We start from the raw sequence: 24,329 nt of genomic DNA on the forward strand, positions 1-24,329 counted from the left end.
TGTTGTTCTGGTCCACAGGTCAGGGTCTAGCAAGAGAGAGAATGAGGATGGAGGGGCAAGAGACGAGAAGAATGGAGACAAGACAGAGGGTCTGATCAAGTCTCTTTTATTGAAAGGAAATCCTGGGTATTTATACCCTTTACCATGTGTCTTGCCCTCGTGGACAAGCAGGGGAACACAGCTGAAGGCACTATGTCACATGCCTTGTAGCATGGATACCATGTGTACCTTGTGGCTGGGGTCACTAAGCAGCAAAACAAGATATGTGAGGAAAAACAAGATATTTATCAGACAGAGTATGCTCAGCTGTTGTAAAACAAGTCTCTTGTCAGGGTATATGGCCTGAGATGGCTGTAAAGATGATAGCCACTTTCTGCTAGGAGTCAGCTCCCAACAGAAGGCAAATACAATAAGCAATATTTTATTTTCTCATGAAATAGGGAGGAATCTGGGAAATATTACTATATATATTTCTCTCCGGGGGGGGGGGGGAGATTCTTTTCATGTCTTATCATTTGTCTCTCTACCGCTTCATTTTCTTTGACAGTTTTATGTTCAATACACAATTTGACACAGTGTCATTAAGATTAAAATAGAAAGGTCGATGATTATTTTGTATTGTTAACAAATCAAGTGCAGGAGATGACATTCATATCCCTTTGCATTGCCAAGTATTAGATTTATTGAAGGAAGATTAATCAGGCCATTTTTAAAATACCAACTTCCAAGTGTACAGTGCCCTCAATTTGGCTTAAAGGCTTAGGCAGCCAAAATTTCTATCTACCTTTTCCAGAGAGAATTTTTGATAAAACGTAGAATAACCTCGTCTTACCCATGTTTGGGCCGAGGATCTGTGAATGTTTCCTCTGATAGTAGATTTTTTTCCATTCTGTAAGGATTCTCTCTACTAATATCATAGAAAAATATGACCCTTCCATTATTTTCTGTTCAGTGTATTAAAATGAAAATGGATTCATACTTGGAATTGGAGAGAAAAAGAAAGAATAATTTAATCAAGTCTATGTTATTGCTGCTATTATAAGTTGACTTTCTATTGCTTAATCCAACCTGTTCTTCATGTGTGAACAATTCAGACACCTAAGTACACTCTAACAGTCCATTGTTAAGAGAGAAATGTCCCCATTGTATGAGACATAAACAGCAGGTATCTTACAGATTGAAGATAATATATAGTGAGCGTCAATTTTCTGACAACACTACTGCTTTAGTTAATTCATATTTCAAAAACTGATGGTGCATCTGAGTACCGCAGAAGGGCAGTTGCTGGTGTGTATCCAAGGATCAGCCAGTAGCATTCAGTTGAACTTTGGGACTCTGTGTCTCTCTAGAAGGGAAACAGGCTGTCCCTTTGCTTTGTTATTTTTAGAGTTCAGAATAGCACAAGAGAGGTGCAAACCACATTCCGTGGAGTAAAATCTTTGTAGATTTGCAGTAATTGTTGGCAGCTAACTGTAAAGATGCAGAATATTACAGAGGGCTGGTAGCTTTTGTTGAGTATGGGAAGTCTGTCTGTTGTTAAAATACACTAGGAGCCAGCTCCTTCATCAACAACCTGTTGTACTAGAACCATTTAAAACATGTTCCTCTCTTGTCTCTTCTTGTGACCTCTCCTTTTCTCCTCAAGAGGCTGTGGCCACCAGCCTGAAAGGACAGAAGGAGCAGAGACTAAGAACAGGATTCTGATGGTAGTGAGTATGCACAGAATAATCTCTGGAAACAACTGCAGCGAGATGAGTCTCTAGTATTGTTCCAGGGATAGGTATATAAGGGCTTTTCAGGGATATGGGTGGAAAGGGACAGTTTGTCATGACATCCAGTGAGCAGGAAGGGCTGATTGGTTATAATACAGCACCTAATACCATGCAGTCAGGGAACCAGAATGCTATGTGTGTGCCGAGTTATGCAGCTTTGCACAGACTCTATACAAGGTCACTTTTCAGACATGACCAGACAAAGCCAGCCTCTTGTGTTCAGAGACACTCTCCAGAAAACAACAGGCATACAGGGATGCCCCACTAATAAAGAATGCCCCCAATTTTGTGCCGATCTCAGAAAGCCATCCGGTTATGGAGAGTGCTACCTTAATAACGAGGTCCCCAACATCATCTATGTGCCAAGGATCTATTCATGTAGCACTATCTCTATCTCTTTATGAGTGATAGGAAGAATACTGTCTTTTATGCATAGGGTCCATGGTTTAATACACTTGCTTTCCTCACTGACTTCTCACCTGAAGTTTGTTTTTTTTTTTGAGTAGCTCTACTTTCATACTCCAGTGACTTAGACTGAGTGACTTAAACAGTGTGACTTAAACAGAGTGACTTTTGCTGAAACATAAGCACTGAGGAGAAAACTCTATTATTCTATGGCTACTTTACCTACTGCCTAACAGACTAGTTCTGCTACTCAACATTCATGTTTATCATAATAATATAAGTATAAATTCCACATGATGATATTGATATTTTTAAATTCAATTTGGTGGTTGGATTTTGACCAGTACTATACAATATTTATAAACTGACCAATCCCTATACCTAAAAATATACTTTGGGACATATTAATTCATAAGTCAGGTTGGTGAAATGGGAGCACAGAAGGCTGCCATTTGCTGGGAGGACGTTGGCATTTAAACATAGGACATGTGGCATCTGGAAGTAGGTTATACTGTGACTTTTCACTTCAGATTGATTGCCATGGCAGACTATGTGGATCTTCAACACTGATATTATAATGGATTTATCATTCTCAACTATGACACTACATTGTCCCCATGTCACAACTCTTGGGGTTTCTTGAAAGCCAGGTTCCTTTTCTGTGATGTCCCCAAACAATAACAATATCTCATAAACAAATCAAATTTGGAATTCCTAAAGGCCCAATAAAAACTCACTGTTAGTAAGATATAGTCAATAAATGTCACAGAAATTAAAAGAGTAGCTTTTAAGATCAATATTGTCAAGAACACATAGATAAAGAGCTCTTAGCAAAAATTATCAATAAAACAGATGCAGGAGCTACACTTCATGCAAATCCATTTGGATATCCCAAACAGGCTCAGACTGTGAGGAGAATATTTACAGAAACAAGAAAGCCAAATATAATTCTATACTAAGAAGGACCACCTTGAGAGGTCACGGGGCTGATCTAAATCTGTTCAAATTATACTCAGAAAAGGAATGTAAGCATTATTCTACTCCAGTAGAAGGAAATTGCTTCTCACGGGACATGTGTTAACAAATCTGAAATAGCTATCCATGTGTATATTAAGGTTAAACAAATAAATAAATCAACGGCAGATGGTATAAAAGAGTGTATCATTGGTAGAATGGTAGATTATAGAAAAGCGAAAAATAAAGTTAGAATAAACCATGCAGCATGAGATGAGATCTGGAGATATCAGCATGCATTTACCATAAGCTAATGAATTTATACAGAAATGTCTATTTGTGGTTTTAAACGCTTTAACATTTTCATGTGTAGGTACCTATAGAAGACAGAAGAGGATTTCCAGTCCCTTGGAACTGGAGTTGACCTGCTATTATAGGGTGCTGGAAGCTGAAGCTTGCCCCTCTGCAAGAGCAGCAGAGTCTTAGCAACTGAATCCTATACATGGATATATGCACACACACACACACACACACACACACACACACACACATTTTTCCCTACTTATGTACAATAAAGAAGCACCCCAAAGAACCACCCCAAAGTTTCAAGCACACCCTGTACTCAGATCAGATCAGATCTTGGTTTCTAATCTCTCTCTATCTCTCTCTGTCTCTCTGTCTCTGTCTCTGTCTCTCTCTCTCTCTCTCTCTCTCTCTCTCTCTCTCGCACCCTTTTGAAGAGATAATCAACTAAAAATTTAGAGGTGGGACTGAAGAGATGGCTTTGTAATTAAGAGCACTGGTTATTCTTCCAAAGGACCTGGTTTTGATTCCCAGCACTCACGTGGTACCTCACAACCATCTGTAATGTCAGCTCCATGCCATTCAACACTTTTTCCTCTCCTCTACAGACATCAGGCACACAGATGATACACAGTCATATGTGCAGACAAAACACTCATACATATAAAATAAAGCAAAAATAAATCTTTAAATACTTTTTAAAAAGTAGTTATATGAAATAAACAGTAAATGTACACAGTGAGTCTGGTGTGGGTGGGGTGGGTGCTGTAGTCTCCAAAAGCAAAAAACTCCTCAAAACTAAGCAATAAAGTCAAGTAAAAGATATCTACTAGCCAAAGCCAAAACAATTTGAACAACCAATCCAACAATTTAGAATGAGAATAAGATCCACGATATAAAATAACGGATCATGCTGATACAAGTGAAATGTCAATGAAGATAAATGGGGAGAAAATAAAAGTCTTCCTCCAAAGTAATTCCAAATAATGTGGATATCTTCTTTGTCCTCAGCAAGAGACAATGTGATGCTGCACTGCATGTTGTGACATAAAATTAGTGACTTAGTTCCAAGGATTACAGCATAAGAAAGATTGTACAGGTAGATTTCCACTGTAGAAAGGTTTGGTAAACACAGCCTTGCCCTTACCCATGGGGCTAATGCTAACCCAGTGGATGCTAGACTCTATGGGTGTGTTCTACCAGTCACAAAGTTGAACTGCCAGACATGTATTAGCTAAGCCTAAATTTAAGGGTGTTCTATAAAATACCTAAACTGCTACTCCTCAACACTGTCAAGGTCATTATACAAAAGAACGATTGAGAACTGTCACAACCAAAAGGAATTCAAAAGGGCAGGGCAAAGGGACTGAATATAATATTCTGGATAAAATTCTGAGTTGGAAAATAAGAGAAAGGAAAAGTCGACAAAAATCTAAGGAATTTTGAAGTTTAACTGATAAGGATGTAGCAATGATGATTCTATTAGAACTGTGGCAAATGTCAGGCTTCAGCATAAGACAGCAACAACAGGGAAAGGGGAGAGCCAACTCTTTGAGTCTATTAAGCTTTCTTTGCAGATTTTCTTTAAAGGGATTTATAAAAAAACAAAAAAAACAAAAAAAAACAACCACACCAGTTTCCTTAAGTGTCTAAGAATTAGCATTGTTTCAGCCCAGCGTCAGAGGTAGGATCCTCAAATGTTCTCTGGCAGGAACTTAAGTGGTTTAAAATATCATCAAATTCACTTCACAGGGACTGATAGATTGGACAACACTGGCATACCCGGCCCCCTCCCCCCAGTTCTTTCCCCACCTCCTCTTTCAGCTTTTCCTTCTAGCCCATCTCTGCTTCTTTGCGACTTTTGCCAACACAACAAAACTGCTCTGTACCAGGAACCCACAGTGGCTACAGTAGGTGGGGACTCAGGTCCACCTGCGTTCATTGTCTGCCCTGTCCTCTATTCCAGTTTTATCTGATTCCTTAATCGTACTTTGGCTGAAGTCTGTGTATAGGACAGATAGGATAGAAGGAGCCCTTCTTCCCCACCTACCTCCACTCTCTAGGGACTGAGTCCGTTTGATGCAGATCCAGAGCCTCTCTAATTCTTCTTTTCTGCCCCTGGCATCATTTCCTTCTAACCTATATTCATTCCTTTGTGAAACCAAGTGACTAACCTCAACCTTTTATACCAGGGATACCTTAGCCACCACACTTGGCCAGGACCCAGAGTGTGCAACAGCAACCAAAGAAAGAAAATCCATTCAATCAAGAGGAGACCAGATACCTATGCCAAGAATCGCGTCAAAGATTTGTCTAGATCCAAAAGCAAGAACACGAAAAACGAAGTCAATAAGCCTCCTCTGGAAGTCGGCAATCCTATTGCCGTAAGTCCTGGGAAAAGCAATGTAGCTGAAGCATAAAACAGGAATAGGTGAAAATTATTTCCCTGGGATTAATGATGAAAATTAGAGGCCATGTGGATCAAGTAGTTTTCCAGGGTCACTCAGCTGGGAAACAGTAATTGGTACATTAATATCCAGTTTATCTGAGTTCAGATCTGTGCATCCTAAGTACAATGTTCTTCTGTCTCTTGCTTGACTGTAGCCTCAGAGTACCATTATACTTGGTAATACGTGGAAAGAAAAGGAATCTGTCACCATATTGATAAATGAGTGGTTTGTGTACAAATAAAATTTGTCCTATATTTTAGACCATATGAAACTTAAGAGACCATCTGTATGTTTCATCCCAAGACAAGGTAGTCATGATTTGACTCACATAAATGATATATCTGTAGAGATAGGACTGTTTTTATGACCCTTGCATATGGATACTTCATTCATTACTATGAAAAGTTAAGGTTAATTACAGGACAAAAATAATTTGAAAAGAAACATTAAGAATCCGTATTGATTCTTTGAACTTTTGGACTAATCTACCCACAAGATGCTAATCAACATTCTCAAACTCTGACATGAGCATTCATTTCTTTAACACATGTGCTTGAAAAATCAAAGACAATTCTGTTCTAGGAACACATACCCACAGGAAGGTAACTTAAAAATCAAATTAATCAGGTGTTTGTAGGCATTTATACAATCAAACTGCTTATATTTGGTGGCCAAATAGAAAGAAACATCTTTGAAAAGGTTGCAGGGCACCAAAAAGCATTTGTTCACACTTTATAACCAGAATGAAAATAGTTATCTACAAACAGACCTGCTCAAAATTATCAAGACCTCATGAAAAGGCGCTTATTGGGCATCTGAAATTTAGCATCTGTGGGCCAATATTTCTACCAATTGTAGTCGGCTCCCCCACCTCTCTGCCCCCCCCCTTCTCTTTCTCACTTTCTTTCTTTCTAGTGCTTTATGGGAATGCTAATTTATGAGATTCCATGTGTTCACCCATTTAGGATGATGTCTCTCTCACAGGATTCAGTCCTAGGGAAGCAGTCATGAGCATGTGCTCATTGTAACATCTCAAACATTACCATGTCAGCTTCTAAATATTCTCAGTGATAGATGTGAGAGAAATCCACAAATGTGGTCAAGGGCTACTTAATTTACATGCATCCCCTTTTGATGTTGTTCAAGGCAGTCTTGCTCTAACATAATAAGAAAGCCATCTTCAGTTATGGTTGATGGTTTAAATTAAACAGCAGTTCTTTCCCTGTGGCTGCCAATGTGCCCAATTGAATCTCCAAGCCAGATAAATAAGTTCTGTAGACAATGGAGAGAAAAGAAATGATCAGTAAAAAAAAAGCTGATCATTAAATTACAAAATGAAGAAACCAAGGTCTATGTTTACAAAATTAGTGAGACGTAATAAACAGCAGAGAGCAGTAGCAAACAATGTGGTAAACAGACACAGTAGGCTGTGTATAATAATATAACTCTTGCCATGCATGTGTTCTTGCATGTGACATGCAAGTGCAGGTATTCAAGGCTATGCATTGTTTGGGGATCTTCTGCTTTGCAACCTCCTCTTAGTGAACTTACAGAGGAAGAGGAAACCTCATTAACAAGGGCACGCTGAGATTTCTAATCACTGTGGCTGAGCTTAGAGAAAAGGCTCTGGTCCCAGATCCCTGATTACTTGCATAACTGCAAACGAAACAGTAGGAGTAAAGATGACTTACATCCTCAACTGTCAACACTAAGGACTTTACAGAATTAATTTGCACCAAGTATATGTACTCACTGTGTCTATCCTCAGGAATATTTTGAAAAGGAATGCAGAGAAAAAGGTGGTCAACACAGATAGCGCCATGCTGATCAACAGTGACAGATTTTTCTAGTGGTGAGGTCAATAGAAAACCCATTAAAAGTTGCTCCTCTGAGGACAAGCCTTGCATTGATTTGCCAGCTTTGCCCTGAAAGCTCATAGAACTCTAATGTAAAAGCTGCAAGATTTCCTCTGGCCTTACCTATAAGAGAATGACAATAACCAGGCATGCTTGCAAGTGCTCATGAGAGTTGAGGCACCATGCAAGAGGAAAGGCCTAGCCTATGTGAAAAGGGTAGTGTGTATTTCTACTGTCCTGGATTACTATAGTTTGGTGCTATCCTGGTGGCAGGAATAGATACTCAGAATAGCTTGGGAAAGGATATTCTGTCGGTCATCTGAGGCTAGAAATCCACTAGAACTCTTTCCGTTAACTCCAGTGACCACAGCAAAAGCCACCATTGCAGGGCTATAGTGGATGCTGCCTGCCTATGCATAGTTTGAGTAGTTGGAGAAGTTACTCAGACAGTCACCTCCGGTATTATCTTAATTGTTCTTCTACAGCATGACTGACAGCTCAGGAAGAAAATGATGATCTAACTGAGCACAGTTATTACTGATGGTGACTACAATACTTTTCATAACATTCAAATAAAGCCTAATATGATTACTATAAGCTATCATTTGAGATTGCTTAATAAAATCGTTATATAAAATGAAGTGTCTGTTTAATGTATTAGTCAAATTAGGAGCTCTCTGTGTCTGTAGAGATAAAATAAAGAGCTGTATAAAAATGTGAGGAAAGTGAAAAGTTTAGGCAGTTCTTTCAGTATAAGTAGAAAGAATGTTCCTCAAATCCTGTAAAGGAAGAAGCAGGCTTGTATTCCATTTTAAGCTCATGGATTGTGTATGGTTGGAAAAGAATTGTCCAAGGCTCACCCATGGTCATGCTCCTGATGGAATGAACATGTCAGTGTGCGAAGTAATAGGAATTTCCAATAGCTTTTGGAATCAAATTAAGATGACAATGTCAGATCATTCATTGAAGTTATTCAACAGAAAAGAAAGAAATTTAATACTGCAGCAACTGCATTGTCATTTTGAAAACTGTTCTTCATTCAGTGAGCCATGAAGCACATTACACATGTCCGATTCAGTGCTATTTGTACATAACAAAGGGTGAAATAGTGAAGGTCCAGCCCTAAGAAAAAGGGCCAATCACTTTGGCTCCTTTAGGGACTCCCAATAAGTCAAATGGAGGAGGTTAGACCTAACACTGCTATTAAGCATGAGAATCAGAGAGAGTGAAGACAGGAGACAGAAGGAGACGCTCCTTGGCAGTAAAATGTAGACAAAGCCCAAACCACAGGAATTATGAATGAAACATGAATGTTTCAAGTTTTAATGACCAGACTTAGTAGAGCTGACAATAACAAAGGCCATTATTTATTGAACTTTGCATCGTGAGTCAAAGAACCTTAGGGTTTGAACAGTAGGTGAAAGAGAAGCCCTGTCATTTCATGAAGCACAGAGCACTCATGACACTAACACTTGTCTTCAGACTCTCATTCTTGAATGGGAACGGCTTCTGTGACTCTACCAGCTATGCCTACAGCCACGATACTTTATGTCTTAGATACCCACCGGGATCCAGGGAAAGCGCTGAGTTATGAAGGTGAAGCTCACATTCTATCTGTCAGAGATTAGGCTCAAACCACACTCAAAATTCAAACAAGATGGGCCAGCCTACTCTTATCAGTTACTATTGTTAGAAACTTAAGGATTACAGTCCATTTTGGTGTGCAAGGAAGGAATGGCAGTGAAGGTAGCTCTAGCTAAGACAGGACGAGCATGTAGTAGCTAGTTGAATCCTGTCTATAGTCAGGAAGCAAAGAGAGAGATGAATGCTGGTGTTCTGTTTTCTACCTTTTTTTATGTTTACTTAGCCTGTGATGCTCAGATTCAAGGTGGTTCTCTTTTTCATCTAGAAATGCCCTCACCAACACATTTAAATGTGTGTCTCTTAAGTTTAGAAGTGTGTCCAGTCAAATTGACAATGGAGAATAACCATCATAGCCACATAAGCATCCATTAGATTGAAACTTCTTAGACATGAGTATCCTAAATCTTAATCCTTCATTCTCATGCCTGCCCAGTTCTGGACTCAGGAAACTTTCTATTTAGATTAGATTAGATTACCACTGAAAGTCAACATACTAGATACAGCACAATAAAATTGTTCATTATACTTAATAATTTATAAAATATTTGTCCTGCTAGACATAAGGGATATAGAAAATTAATATTTTCCAGTTTGTACATGGATATTTACATGACACATAGCTATTGTTTCTTTGGTACAATTCATTGAAGTAAATTTGCTCAATTAAAACCTTCCTTTAGAGCAGTGGTTCTCAGTCTCCCTAGTGCTGCAACCCTTTAATACAGTTCATGTTGTGCTTGACCTTCCAAAACCATAAAATTATATTCTGTAATTTTGCTACTGCTATGAATCATAGTGTAAATACCTATATATTCTGATGGCCTTAGGTGAACCCTGTGAAACGGTCATTGGACCACCCAAAGGGGTCGCTATCTACAGATTGAGAACCACTGCTTTAGTGTCAGAGCATATTGAAGGATTTCTTCTAGGAATACAATTTCAGTCTTACTCCCATCAACTGAACATCTGAACTCTCATTTAACCACATCTTGGCCAATACTAGATATTATAATTTTGCATACTGTAGGTCAATATGATAGGTGGACAATTATTAGTGGTTTTTTTTGCCTTTTCTTGTTATTAGAAGGAGTAACCTCTTTCTCCTTTCTACTATATTTATACTCCTGACTGTTCCCTTGCTGTTTTGAAATTAATAGTGATAATACTTACTGTAGTAGAATATTTTAAGTAGGTCTCTCCTTTGTTTTTGTTAAGCCTATTGTAAATACACACAAAATGTTTCTGAGTTATCAAAGCACATCATTAAGTTATATCTCCCCAACAGGAACTTCTTGGCAGAAAGCAGCTGGAAGTAGTACATCTGGATTTCTGCCATAGCACACAGACCTCAAGTTCCATGAGAAAACAAAGCCATGTGCAGGCAGCAATCCCAGGAACTAGAAAGCTGCCTTAATATTTTTTGCCTATTTCCATGTTTAATTTGGGGTCTTTGTTTACTTTTTCCAATGAATATTTTACCAGTATCTCTCCCAAGTGAAACCCTTTTATTGAAGAATTAATCTGTTATTTACCAAACATGCAATAACAATTTATAGCCTCTTTTAATTTTATAATCTTTTTTCTTTCTCTTTCTCTCTTTTTTTTTTTTTTTGATTAAAGGAGGAAATGTAGTAGAGACATCTAGGCATAGAAAATTAAAACATTCCTAATATCACATGTCCATCTCCAGGCAAAACTGGCATATTACAGACTAGATAAGGATAGAGAGTGAACTCCTGTGTTATGCTGTACAAATCTAATCAAAAAGTAGAACCCTGAGCCCAGGGAATATGGTTCAGGCTACCCTGATATACCCCTTATAGAACATTTTCTCAGAGAATGCAATAATGGCAGTACATTTAGAATTATGGTTCAGAAGTCCCTTCTAGAACTGGGAAGGGGCCAGATAAATAAGTTGAACATAATATCTTAGAAACATGAAGGAATGGAAGCGTCACACAGACACTCACACCTGATGGTGATCAGAGTAGTCGCCTTTTTAATTGGGGAGTTTCTAGAGCAAAAATTCTCACTATACTAATAGTAAAGGATTTTTAAACCAAGATTTAAAAGAAATCAGGGTTATGTAGACATTATGAGAAAGGACCTCAAGCATAGAGAATGTATAGAAACATGCATTTGGACTGGGTTAGTATGACACTGTGTTTTAGAATCAAAGACTTTGATTTTTCTGGGGAAAATGCAAAGACCAAAGGACAAGACTAAAATGTTCCAAAGATGTTGGCTCTTAGCTTTAGCGATTTGGTGGGTATGATTAGACCGTTGTTTCCATCATCTTTACCAGGTACATTCTAGGTGGCAGAATATTGTTGTTAATAAGCAACAGACATAACTTCCTGTCCCCCAGATCGTGTCTCATACAATAAAACAGAAGTCTCTCTCCAGATGAGAAATTGCTTAGTTTACTCCCTGGCTCTATTCTTCCTTCGTGAGAGCAACTTCAATAATTTAGTAGGCAAGGGATTCAGCTTCCTGCATTTTCCTAATAGCACATGAGAATGGTGTAGAATATTTGGTCCACGGGATTAATATTCTAACACTTTTGCTGACATTTCAACTTCACATCAGAAATTCTCAATTACTGTCATCTCTGGACCATTTGAAAAGCATTTGTTTTAGTTTTCAATCCTGAGCACCATAAGAGAATCCCTTCTAAAACAGAAGGCTTTACTACTATTGTAGTGTAGAGCACATTGGGAGTCTCACATACTTCAAAGATAAAGAGTCATATTCTTGATGTTGGGTGGAGTGAGAAGAATTTGTTGGCAGAAGTCAGGTGGGCAGGCACATGAAAACAGAAAGCCATGGGAGTTGGGATTGATTCTGAAGCTGATATTGAATGCGTAGCTAGCCCAACAGAGTACAAGTAAATGGTATCTGGGTAGTAAATGATACTTTCTCAGGGAGAAATTCAGAGCATAGAGACACATTATGTCACCTTCCTTAGCTTATGGCATTGCATTGACACGTTGGGCTCCTACTTCTCAAATGGGCATAGTAAGTCTTCCACTTAACAATTCATATGGCTGTTACTGGAGAGAGAAAAAACAATGAGTCAGAGGCATCAAACCAAGTGGAAGAAAGAACCTTGCAGAAGCATAAGTTGTAACACTATTAGGACACTCCTTGGCTGAGTTTCAAAACCACAGCCAAGTCTTGAAGTCTTCCAATATTCATGAAGTTATAATGAAGTTCAAGAGGCCACAGATTTCATTTGCACAATGTCAGTCAATGAAAGGGATCTTGTATTCTACTTTTAAATTATTCCTAACTGAAGCGAGATTAGAATCTGTAAGACCACTCACTGCTATCTATGAGAATCATATTTAACAATGAGACAGCAAAAAAAAAATTGGACAATTTTTTCTCATTAAATTTTAGTTGAATTCAAAGGGGGAAATATACAAATGAAGAGAAATTATTTAGATGAGCTCACACGAGAATAAGATCTGTCCCTACATCACCAGAAACACCGAAAAGTCCTGAACAAGGAGAAAATGAGGTTGTCAAGACCGAAGCCTAAAGCTTATGGTGATTTATTAGTAGAAAACAAGGAATCAAGACACGCTAGTAACAACCTGTGAGGATACAGATAATGATGCATCAGGAGCTTTCCACCCTATACATCAACCCACACAGTGCACCTGCTGCCTTCTAGGACTCCATACTGCACAAGCTGTTAAGAATTAGATATGGAGACAGGAGTTTGATTAGTGTACCTGTATTGACTATTATAGTGTATCTAAATTGACTATTGCAACTGTAAGTCAGTTACAAATTCTGTCCTCAGCTTTCTCACACATAAGAGTGAGGATAATAGGTTCAATTTTCTAGATGCTGAATGACTCAGTTTACCTAGTGTGTCTGTGTTACACAGCCATTTGCACTTGATATGCCTTCTTAGGTCCAGGTTCTTTACTTTACAAAATGAGAATGTATGCTTAAGGCAAGGCTCCAGCTTTCCCAGTTTGGATTCTTTATTCAGACAGTGAAGTCAGAGGCCACACACCAATTGGTAAGGGTGACATTGAGTTCCCACATGCCAAGGCCCTGCTGATTCGTAAAGATAAGCTGAGAGCTCCACTCTTCCTGGCCACTGATATTCACCTTCTTTCCTCACACCTTATGATAGGACTGATAATTAAGTTCAGAACTAACTACTTTCCACCTCTTTGTCACTGTTGATTTTCTCACAGAAATCCTAATTAGCAACAAACGGCTGAAGGCAAATGAAGAAGGAAAAATTAGCCTGAAGAAGAAAGATGTTACATTAATCATGCCTGACTTATTTCTCAATTTATCTGTTTCGATTTAAGGGAAATTGATACTGAACAAGAAAAGAAAAAGAATTAAAGCCTTTATCTGAGCTGGGTAAAAAAAAAAAAAATGTTACTATGGATAAAGTGGACGAAATTGCTGCCTACATAATTTAGCCTCCTTCATGTCCTGGAAGAGACCTCTTGCATATCAGGGTCCATCTTACCATCACATGAAGAAGAGTCAGCTCCCTCTCAGGAACAACACATCCTCTGTGTCAGGAATGGTCTCTTTCGAGGGACACAAAGACTTGCCTGCTGAATGACAACAGACAATTCTGCATCTACAGTTTCGTATGTAACTTCCCAGAAAAGGCAGAAAAATCTACTTAAGTACTTTGGGGTTTAATTCTAGTTTTTATTCATATGTTTGTAGTATACATGTAGGTATGAATGCTAGCATGTGTATGGACACACAAATGTGTATGTGTACAGGCCTGAGGAGGTAACATCACTGTCTTTTTAAATGTCTCTTCATTTGTGTGTGTGTGTGTGTGTGTCTGTGTGTGTGTGTCTGTGTCTGTGTCTGTGTCTGTGTCTGTGTACATGTGTGTTAATGGAGGGTCTCTCACTGGACCTGGACCTCACAGATTCTGGTTGCTTTAGCTAGCCAGCCTGCTCCATATATCCTTAGACAGATGGCCAACACACATTTCAAGGTTTATTGAATTATGGGGATTTGAATGCCAGCCCTTATACTTGTGGCAAGCACTTTATTCACTAAGCCATCTCTTCAACCATTCAAATCTGTTTTAAATTCCCTTCTTGACCATTGTCCCAAATAATATGTAAAGATGAGGAATAATAGAGAAGAGTTATTAATGAACAATCTCCATGTGATGGTTACTCACATAAGGACAAAATTCCAAAACCAAGCACCTATACAAAGCACACCATTTTAGTGTCATTTAGGTACCAAGAAGAGCCCCTCTGATAGATGACACTCCAGCCATGTCAGATGAGAGCAGCCACCTACTCCATTTCTTTGGAGTAGGAAAGCTCCTTTTTAGGGAAGCAGTATGCTCTGGAAATGGGTGAGGAATCATCAAAAGCTTTTAAAAATTTAATATAGAAGGATGCCTCTCAATAGATGCCTACAAAGAAACCCCTGGAATCCTGAGAGTTACATTACAGAGTCAAGGATTTTACAGGGATAAAGATAAGTCTCTGTAATTAGGGTGGTTAGAGTACATAACCAATTCAAATTGGCTCAATCTGTCCTGCAGGAGACAACAGAACTGGAAAAACATGCCTGCTTGTAGTCGGAGAGGATTAGTCAAGGAAACCCTAAGAGATGTGGCACACAGGGGATGGGGGTGGCAATCCATTTTATTGAAATATCTTGTGGAAAATATGAAAAAGAACACGTAAGGTGTCATTTAGGAACAATTACAGGCTAATAGACTGCAACAAAAGAGAGATGTTGGAACTGTAGGGTCTAGGTACAGAATTCAGCCAACAACCTAAATGAGCTGAGAAGAGGTTCCCCCCCAGACTGATAAGATGCTAAATAAGCTTCAGCTGTCTCAGGCTGAGCTGCACCTCATGACCCATAAAGCCATTACATAACAAAGGGTGTTATTTTGAGAGTTAAATTTTGCCACAATGTAAAAAGGCAGTGGTAGAAAACTAACACATCTCTCACTAGCTAATCTGCATGGGGCATGAATTTTCAGACCTCCCCAGAAGGGAAATAAGAGGCTATTTTCATGGTATCTCATAATCTATACATGCCGTTTTCCCCAACTAGCCAGCTCACCTTAAGGCCATCCTTCAAGGGCAAGTTTTCACCAGACTATTATGTTTCCCAAACTCCAAGTTATAAAAGTAAGCAAATAGTCCATTGTGGATAACAGTGTAATGACCATGCTCTCTGTATTCTTGGATAAGAGCAGAGATACAGGGATAAGGAATGCCGTTGTATTTATTGTTTGTTTGTTGAGATAGAGTTTCTCTATGAAGCTCTGGCTGGCTTTGAACTCACTACATACACCAGGTCTCAAACTCATAGAGATTCACTTGCTTCTACCGCCCAATGCTGGAATTAAAGGCATGTACTATCAAAGTGGCCCATCCCATGATATACCATTTAAAATCCCAAGTTAAAATTAAGGTTCTCTGTCATGTTACTGGACCAACAGTATTGCTATAATGTAGACTTCATGATACCTAGAAAATAATATAAGGTAGGAGAAGTAACGACAAATTTACTGAGAGATGGAACTGTAGGGAAATCATCAATTTCTGTGATTGTAGTATTAGAAAAAAACTGAAAACATTTTTTTAAAAAAAAAATCAGTTATTTAGGGGAACATTCTCTCTTATCTTTTGAGTTACTGTACAAGGTAAATCAAATGACAGTAACAACATCCACTCAGGACAAATGATAGCCAGTGTACCAGGTATTATCTCTCTTTTCTTCTGGCCTGGAACTCTGATGGGATGCTTAGGGCTCCTCCAGCTGCTTGACATTGACTACTACATTGGCATGATCCCTGCCATTGAGGAAACTTGTTCCTGCCTGTTTTGGTCAACTGAAGTTATAGTGGGTTTACTTTAACACAGATTCCCTCCTTAGAGATAATAGAAATCCTTAACCCTGGTATGTTAGGCCAGTTCTTAAGATCTCCAAAGATATCCGAAAAACAGTTAGTGAGAAATTACAAAAAGAAAAGCTTAAGAATTTCTCACTGCTGGCTACTACTTGGCAGGACATGAGACTGCTTCTTTCCCATCCTCTAGAGACCCCACTAGGATCCCTGTTAGGAGAAGAGTCCACCTAACAGATCTGGAGTGTGTATCTCCAAGGAGCTAGAACCTTGTGCTTTTTCATGGGTACCAATACAAGGTCAAGTAAAGGGAAAAAAAACCTATTATAAAGAACTTCAGGATGCCTTAGCCCCTATACCGAGACAGAGCAAGTAAGGCTCTTGAACCCTTAAGTGGGCAAAATACCCCTGCCTGCTGGCCATGTTCCCACCTTCTCATGGGAGAGGACCTTCAGAGGCCCTAGAGGCTGGGTTTTTCTCAGCACTGTACCATTCTGAGTAGGAAGCAGGTCACAACTTGTAGCTAGATGTCTAAATGGGGGTGAGACATTGAATTCTCTGTGGACTTTTGGTTTGTGGGGGAGTTTTGGTTGTGTTTCTTGGTTCGATTTCAGCCAAACTTGTCTGTTTTTGATTTCTTTAAAGGATTAGTGGTTTATCTATCTATAATATGTCTATGTTTGCATTTTAAGTGTGAATGTTTTGAGAAAAAAAAACAAACATTATGTCTTTCTACAACTGATATCCAATTCAGACATCATTCTCCCCCCTTCCACCCTTTTTTCCCTCTTTTCATACTCTTGTATTGGTTCTAATAAACAATTGCTTTTCAAAAAAAAAAAAAAAAGAATTTCTCACTGGTCACCCTGGGTGCCTTGCTGCTTTACCCATGTCTCTGACCACTCTCTCCAATGTACCAGAATCATGTCATTGTTATCCCAGCATCTTTATTGAAAGAGGGACATCACAGGATCCTAACCACAAGATTCCCATACCCTACAAAATAGGTGAGCTCATTCCTCAAAATCCTGAACGCCACTCTGGAGTTTATAGTGCTATCAAGCCTATGTAATTCATTCATGGGACTTTGAGGAAGTTAACTTGGGCCAGAGATGCCAAGAAATGTTCAATGTCACATTTTATCCATAGTTTGAGTTCCTTGTAACACTCTTACACACAAATACACACATACTCTTTCTCATTTTACCTGAAAAGGGTAGTATAAAACTATATCACACATTCATAACCTTTAAGATTCTCAACCCTCCTAGTGCTGCAACACTTTAATGTGGTTCCTCATATTGTGGTGACCCACAACCATACCATTTTGGTTGCTACTGTTATGATTATGATTATGATTATTTATGATTATTTATTATTTATTATTTATTTATTATTTATTATTATGATTATTTAGGCAATCTTTGTGAAAGGGTTATTCAGCCTCCAAAGGGGTTGCAACACTCAGCTAGAGGATCGCTGCAAGTTTAAGCAAATTGGGGTCCAAGGGAGAAGTCTGTCAATGGCTGAAGATATTTAGATTTTTCTTAAGGAAAGGTCAAAGAGGCTTACATCACAGGGATGTAACGGATGGTAACAAGGGGCCCAAGTGTGAAGAGTGAAGTGGAGTTAGTAGAACTCATACTAGAGCCAATGGCATAGCATTTACCTATGGGAGACAGGTCAGAGTTCTTCACACTTTCATTCCTCTTGCTCTACCAGAGTATAGATAAGGTCCAGAGCAGTAGCCTTTCTAAGATATGGAGTTGTTTTTCCTCAGGTAAAGTCTTGAATAAAGTCTGGAACAGATTTCATATCTTCTCTGAAGCATGATCATCCACTGGACTAAGGCTGAGTTTCTTTCATTATTATACTGTGATAATAACAATAAAAAAAAAACCTACAAGGTGGAGTGAGAGGCAAAGTTATCAAGCAACTTATGCCCCGCATCATCAGAATGTGTGTGCACATTTTCCTTTGCACATCTCTGCAGCAGAGAGGAGTATGGGTCTCTCATGCCCCATGAAAGAAATGATACCTTATTATACCTTGTTTTATCAGTCATCATAGGTGGAGCTTGGAAGTGGGACATCTCCATCCAGAAAAGTTTGCTGTGTCAGGAGCCCTTTCTTAAGTGTTCTTCTCGGAAGATGGAAAGAATACACTCTAAATTTTCTCAAAGCCTTTAAGCTAAGAAAATTTCGGTAGTGAAAAATTAAGAATTCATAAATAATTAGCTGATTGCTTAGATTTAGCATAACTAGAAAGTAAAGATATATTATTGACAGTCCTTCTGACATTGGGAATTATCAATCTCTTGTTCATTCTGTTTATCAGCTAATATAAGGGAGCACAATCAAGGTAAAAGAAATTTCCATTGGTCTTTTGCAGAGAATTCATAAATACTTTTCTATACATGATTCTGCTAGTTAAGACTTTAGTTAAGCTCAAAATTCTGGGAAAAAAGTAACCATGTATTACAAACATGTAAGGCTCACTATCTTTGGAATAAAGAACTATGACATTAATCCTGGTAACAGATGGATAAATTGCAATATTGCTTTGTAATACTAGGTACTCCTCTCCTGAAGGAAACTCTCTCTACTTGCTTAACCATGGGCTTTGCATTGGTTGGTGAAGTTTTACTGAAAGTGACAGGTTTTACCATAATTGATCTTGTGTATTCTCCTCATCACACCTGTAAGATTCCAGATAGAAGCTTTCTCTGTTTGGCACCCAGAACCAAAAGGACACAGAAGATACTTTGAAACCAACATGTAATATGTACATAGCATAGGTAAAACATATTACTTATTATTCTGAGACACAAAAAGCCATATATTATTGTAGTATACACTATGTGGGCCTAGTAGATTAGTTCAGGGATTGGTACTAAAGGTGGAGGGGTATCGTAAGATGCAACCAACCATTAGACATAAAATATGAGTCATGTAGAAACCAGTAGCAGATAAGCTATGAGCAGAGTTTGAAGGACTCTAATTTGCTATTACATACTAATAAAATGCTCTGCAACATTGTCACCTGTTCCAACTTGACAGCAGACACTTTGTCAAATGAGTTTGCAGTTTTAGTCAAGGAAGGAGGAAGGATAAATATGCAGAGATGAAGATGAAATTGATTCTCATTTCTTTCTGAAAAAGATCACACCAAGAAGCTTTTGTGCTACAAACAAAAAACTAAACCAAAATGAAAAAGCTATTAAGCATTCAGATTTATGGCTAGAACTAAGAAATCACTTTCTTTTGTTACAATACAGGAAATAATTAACTTCAAATCCATAAATTCTTGAGGTGAAAGAAGTAGGTAAGGACAAAGGGAACCTGTGTCATCCATTAGAAAGTAGGCTCAATGCTACTAAAATCGAGGCTTCAAAGAGAGGGATATTTACAAGGAAACTTAGACATGACTATTGGCATGTGTCCCGACTGATAAACTAGTTATAAAGAAACTATATAATCTGACAGTTTTAGTACAAAAATTAAGAACCAAAAATCTAACAGTCTAAACTAAAAATGACAGTGACAACTGAAGATTTAAAATTCTTTGAGGTTCCCTAACTGCCTGAGACCTGAAAGAAAAGTAAGAAAGCCACACCAGAGAAATAGTCTCTAATAGGAGTTAAAGAGGAAGATGAGAAATCAGGAACCCTCCTGAGATTAAATGCAGGACCCATATGTCTTCAATTGCTGATATGATCTAACATACATTGAAAATGACTGTTTTATTTTTTTCGAGACAGGATTCATCTCTGTAGCCAAGGCTGTCCTGAAACTCTCTCTGTAGAACAGGCTGGGATAAAATACACCGCCACTCTTCAGTAAAAATAACTTTTAAAGCCTTATCCCTTACTCATATACTACACTCTCATCTAGCAACAAACGAGGTTTTACTGCTCCAGAGAAACTAAAAGTAGCCAATAGGAAACTGGTAGGGCCAAGTGCAGATTAATGAAACAGTGTTTGCTTAAGGTGCACAAGGCTTTGGGTTTAAGCCCTAGCAACACAAATAAAGAAACAGTTTAGAAAGTCTAATCTTTGTTCTGTCTAGACATTCTGTCTAGACATCTGAGATAAAACAGAGCTCCCTCAAAGGCAGTCACATCTGTATCCCTGAATGTTTAGAAAAATCCGATTGTACAGTAAATGGGACTTTAGAATAACACAATTAAACTCCTGAGATGGAGTGACCATCTCAAGTTATCTGGATGAGCTCTGTTTTTCCACACGGATTTTTCACAGTAAGGAACTTTCCCTGCTATGGGTGAAAGAAAGATGTGGTTGAGGAGGAAACTCAGATGAATGTGATGCCATGAGCCCAGAAATGCTGGTGGCCTCCAGAAAAAGCAAGGTAACAGACTCCCATCTAGGTGTCTCATCAAAAAAAGTGGGTCCACTGACATTGTCCTTTTATGCCAATTAGACCCTTCTCAGCATTCCAGCCCACAGACATGTAAAGAAACATGTCTGTGTTGGTTAAATCACTGAGTTTGTAGTTGAGTTTCTAATATTATCATTACCAAATAACTACCATCTATACTAATTGTCCAAAGTAGACATAAAGAAATAATGGCATTTGGACATGACTTACTAGATTGGGAATGCTGAACACAGCCAACACAAGAGGTTTTCTCAGTGTCCAGAATGGTGAAGCTCTTGTGAGCTAACACAGAACCAAAACATTTGCAAAGCATTCAAGTTGGACAGTGACAGAAGTGGACAGATTTTGAGTTATTTTTAAAAGTGCTAAGTATCTTTAGCAGAAACGAAGGGAAAGAACTTAGATGAGTCAACAACTCCAATTCCTGCCCCTAAATCCTCCACCTAGACTCCATGTCCAAAGGTCCCACAGTCCCTCCAAATGATACCATCAGTCAGCACATGTTTTAACTTTATGAATCCGTGGAAGACATTTCGTATTCGAACCATAACAGGAAGAGTTTGATGAGCAGTTCTTGATGTATAGAATTATGTTCCAATACTTTACTCTGGGAGAGAGGGAGACATTATACCATATATCTAGCTGTTAGGCTGGTTACTCAGGGCCATATCCTACTCCTCAAAGCAGTATAGCAACCCGTTACCAGATCTCCTTTCAGAAACCAACTACAGAAGAATTTACTGTTATGGAATCTATTTGGGATACAGGTGTGGAAATCTAGGTTTCACAGTCATCCATAAAGACTCATGTTAGATTGCTATTAAGATTAAAGAATTTATTGATAATATGAACTTAAAATATTTCCCTCACCCTTAACAGCAACCTCCATGTAGCAAAGGTAATGGATCAAGAGGGCTGCTGTCTAATATACAGTTTAGAATTGTCACCGGTTCTTGCATACTCACAGGCTATCTGTCCTCCCATTAAAACTCCTTAGAGGTTTCTTTTGCTCAATCATCTATCCCTAGCATGAAGAGGAGGGCCAGGAATTGCATAAAAAAATTATGCCTACCTCATACCTACCTCAGACATACCTACCTCAGACATTCCAGTTATTAATATTGTAAAAGTAAGTACTTGTTATTCTATATGTGTATATGGGCATGCATGTCATGGTGCATGTGTGGGGGACAGAGAACAACTTTATAGAGTTGATTCTTTCCTTCCACCTTTACATGGGTTCCAGAGATGGAACTCAGGATGTCTGGTGTGAATAGCTAGAGCTTTTATCTTCAGAGCCGTCTTGCCAGCCCATAGCCTTTATACCCAGGATTATACACATGTGTCTGTGACCCTGGGTTCAGTCTCTATGAACATAGACAAATAGATAATAAACAAAGTTTTTTTTAAATCATTATATCCATGTATCAAGTTTTATAATTTCTGGGTAACAAAACATATGTTTCTTTAAATTCATCACAGACAGAAAAGAAGTCATGCACATGGGAAGGGGACATAGGTAAGTTTGAGAGGGAGTTGACAGGGCAGGGGGAGATAGTCACATAATTAGAATAATTAGGATGCATTATGAGCATGTATGGAATTATGAAGGGATATATTGTATTAAAGGAAAGCTAACATGGGATAAAGGACAAACTAACAAGGGATAAACTTGAATAGGCCAAGGAGAACTTGTCCCATTGTTGGGTGACCCAGTTCACCCTCTCTGGGGTAGCAGCTCAATAGGAAAAGAAGTTTGGAAGGTTGGGACGTTGACTTCAGAAGAAGTTCAGGTCACTTGCTGGCCTGTCAATGTCTCTATGTTTTATGGAAGGATCTCTGGAAAGACTTGTGTAACCTGTACTCCCATAATAAAATTAGAACTCTGTAGCCATTTATACTGATATTTAGAGTTCTCTATTGTTACAGACGTGTCTGTGTCAAGGTGAAAATCTGAGTTTGCTTAATTAGCACAGCAGAAAATGATACTTTAGACATCCACACAGTCTTCTCGATTGTGCTTGAGTCTTGACAGTGTCTCAAAGGGGATTATGCCATTTACAAACATGTTGTGTTTGCACTTCGTTTCTATGTAACATTGAGAAAATGTTTTTCTGTGCTGAGTTCAAAGGAAGGCAAACAGGCTTTAACTTTCCATTCAGAATAAACTCGCTAAATGCAGTGATCTTTTCTGCTGCAAAACCCTAGAATTTTACCTTGGGTAACTTGTGTAGCATCCCCGTGATACATTCATACTCATTTATGTTACACGTCAGCTTTAATCTCCATATTTCTATTAAACTTGCTTCAATGTTATTGAAAAGCAACATAAACTTTCACTCCTTGCATTATTCATACCCAGTTGAGATTCGTGCCTATCAAATGAGCTTCACAGTCCTATAATGAACATGCAGGCATATACTTATGAAAATTAGTATTATCATAAAGAAGACGAATTAACCCATTAACCTTTCCAGATTATTGATGGCCCCATTTCTGTCATTGATTTTATGCTACTGGTGTTTTTTTACTTTGATTTAGTTTTTAGATTATACTAGTGTTAGTTTCCATAGAAACTTTTATTAAGCATCATTTCAGGTTTTGCTACATAAACAAAATTTGCATGTATTTTATTGCTGATTTGAAGACTGGGGGTACTGAGCCAAGGCTGAGTGATTTGGAAATCACTGAAACTAATTAAAAAGTGCTTTATGCAATGTCCACATCACTGTTTAATTAGTTGACTACATCAGGGGATTTGGAGATGTGTTGGGAAAGCACTAACTGACATGGCGTAACTTCAGTAATTTTAATCACTGTGAGGCCAGTGGAAAGACTGCGATTATGCAAGTATCTCATTCTTGTGGAGCAAGAGACTTAACTGCTGAAGGGATTTGTATTGTGTTTCTAGTAAAATAGCATTTTTGTCATTCCTAACAAGCACCGGACAGGTCTCTGGGATGCTTGCTGGTAGGGATCTGGGCTTGAAAGTACCTGTAGATGCAGCATTGCTTTATTTACGTTTCTATTCACTGAGAGATGACCTACCTTAACCTCTGAGTCTCAGATTCAACAACTGTAATTCGATAGTAATAGCTACCACATGCGGATGCTTGGAGAATTGAGTGAAATGTGGATGACTTGGCAAGGAAATTATACAACCTGGAAATACATTTGTCTCTTGCTCACCACAAGGGATTGTTTGCAAGACAATCCCCTTCTACAAACACCAAAACCTAAGGATAGTCAGATCATTTGTATAAAAGATTAAATATTTGAATGTAAATTTAGCATAGCCTCCTGTATGTTAATATTGAATCTCCAGACTAGCTATAATGCAGAAGTCAGTGCACACTCTATGATGGAGTTGCATGATTGAGGATAATTACAAGGGGGAAATCTGTACATAGTATTGCTGTAACATTTCTAGAGTAGTTTCACTCCACATTTTGTTGAGTGTCCAGATGTGGAACCCACAGGTACAAGGAAGTGACTGTACTCACATAAATGCAAGGTATCAACTCTTAGTGTCGTGTCCAGCCAGAGAAAGATAATGACATTGATCACCTCACAGAAATACAGGTTTTGAAGTTGTAAGTTTAACATAACTACATTCAGGGTAGAAAAACCACAGAGAACAAACATACAATTCTTCATCCCC

The 24,329-nt window shown here is 38.4% G+C and overlaps 1 protein-coding gene and 1 long non-coding RNA gene across 3 annotated transcripts in view; one reads left to right on the forward strand and one right to left on the reverse strand.

The window, feature by feature from the left end:
* Grm1 (glutamate metabotropic receptor 1) overlaps positions 1 to 24,329 on the reverse strand; it is a 359,348-nt gene that overhangs the window by 62,389 nt on the left and 272,630 nt on the right. The window lies entirely within an intron of this gene.
* LOC114629733 lies at positions 1,299 to 8,332 on the forward strand. Its single transcript, XR_003712715.1, has 3 exons — positions 1,299 to 1,452; positions 5,627 to 5,800; positions 8,226 to 8,332. It is a non-coding gene; the product is annotated as an uncharacterized LOC114629733 (long non-coding RNA).

Source organism: Grammomys surdaster, unplaced genomic scaffold, assembly GCF_004785775.1.
Source record: "Grammomys surdaster isolate TR1022 unplaced genomic scaffold, NIH_TR_1.0 315, whole genome shotgun sequence".
NCBI lineage: Eukaryota > Metazoa > Chordata > Mammalia > Rodentia > Muridae > Grammomys > Grammomys surdaster.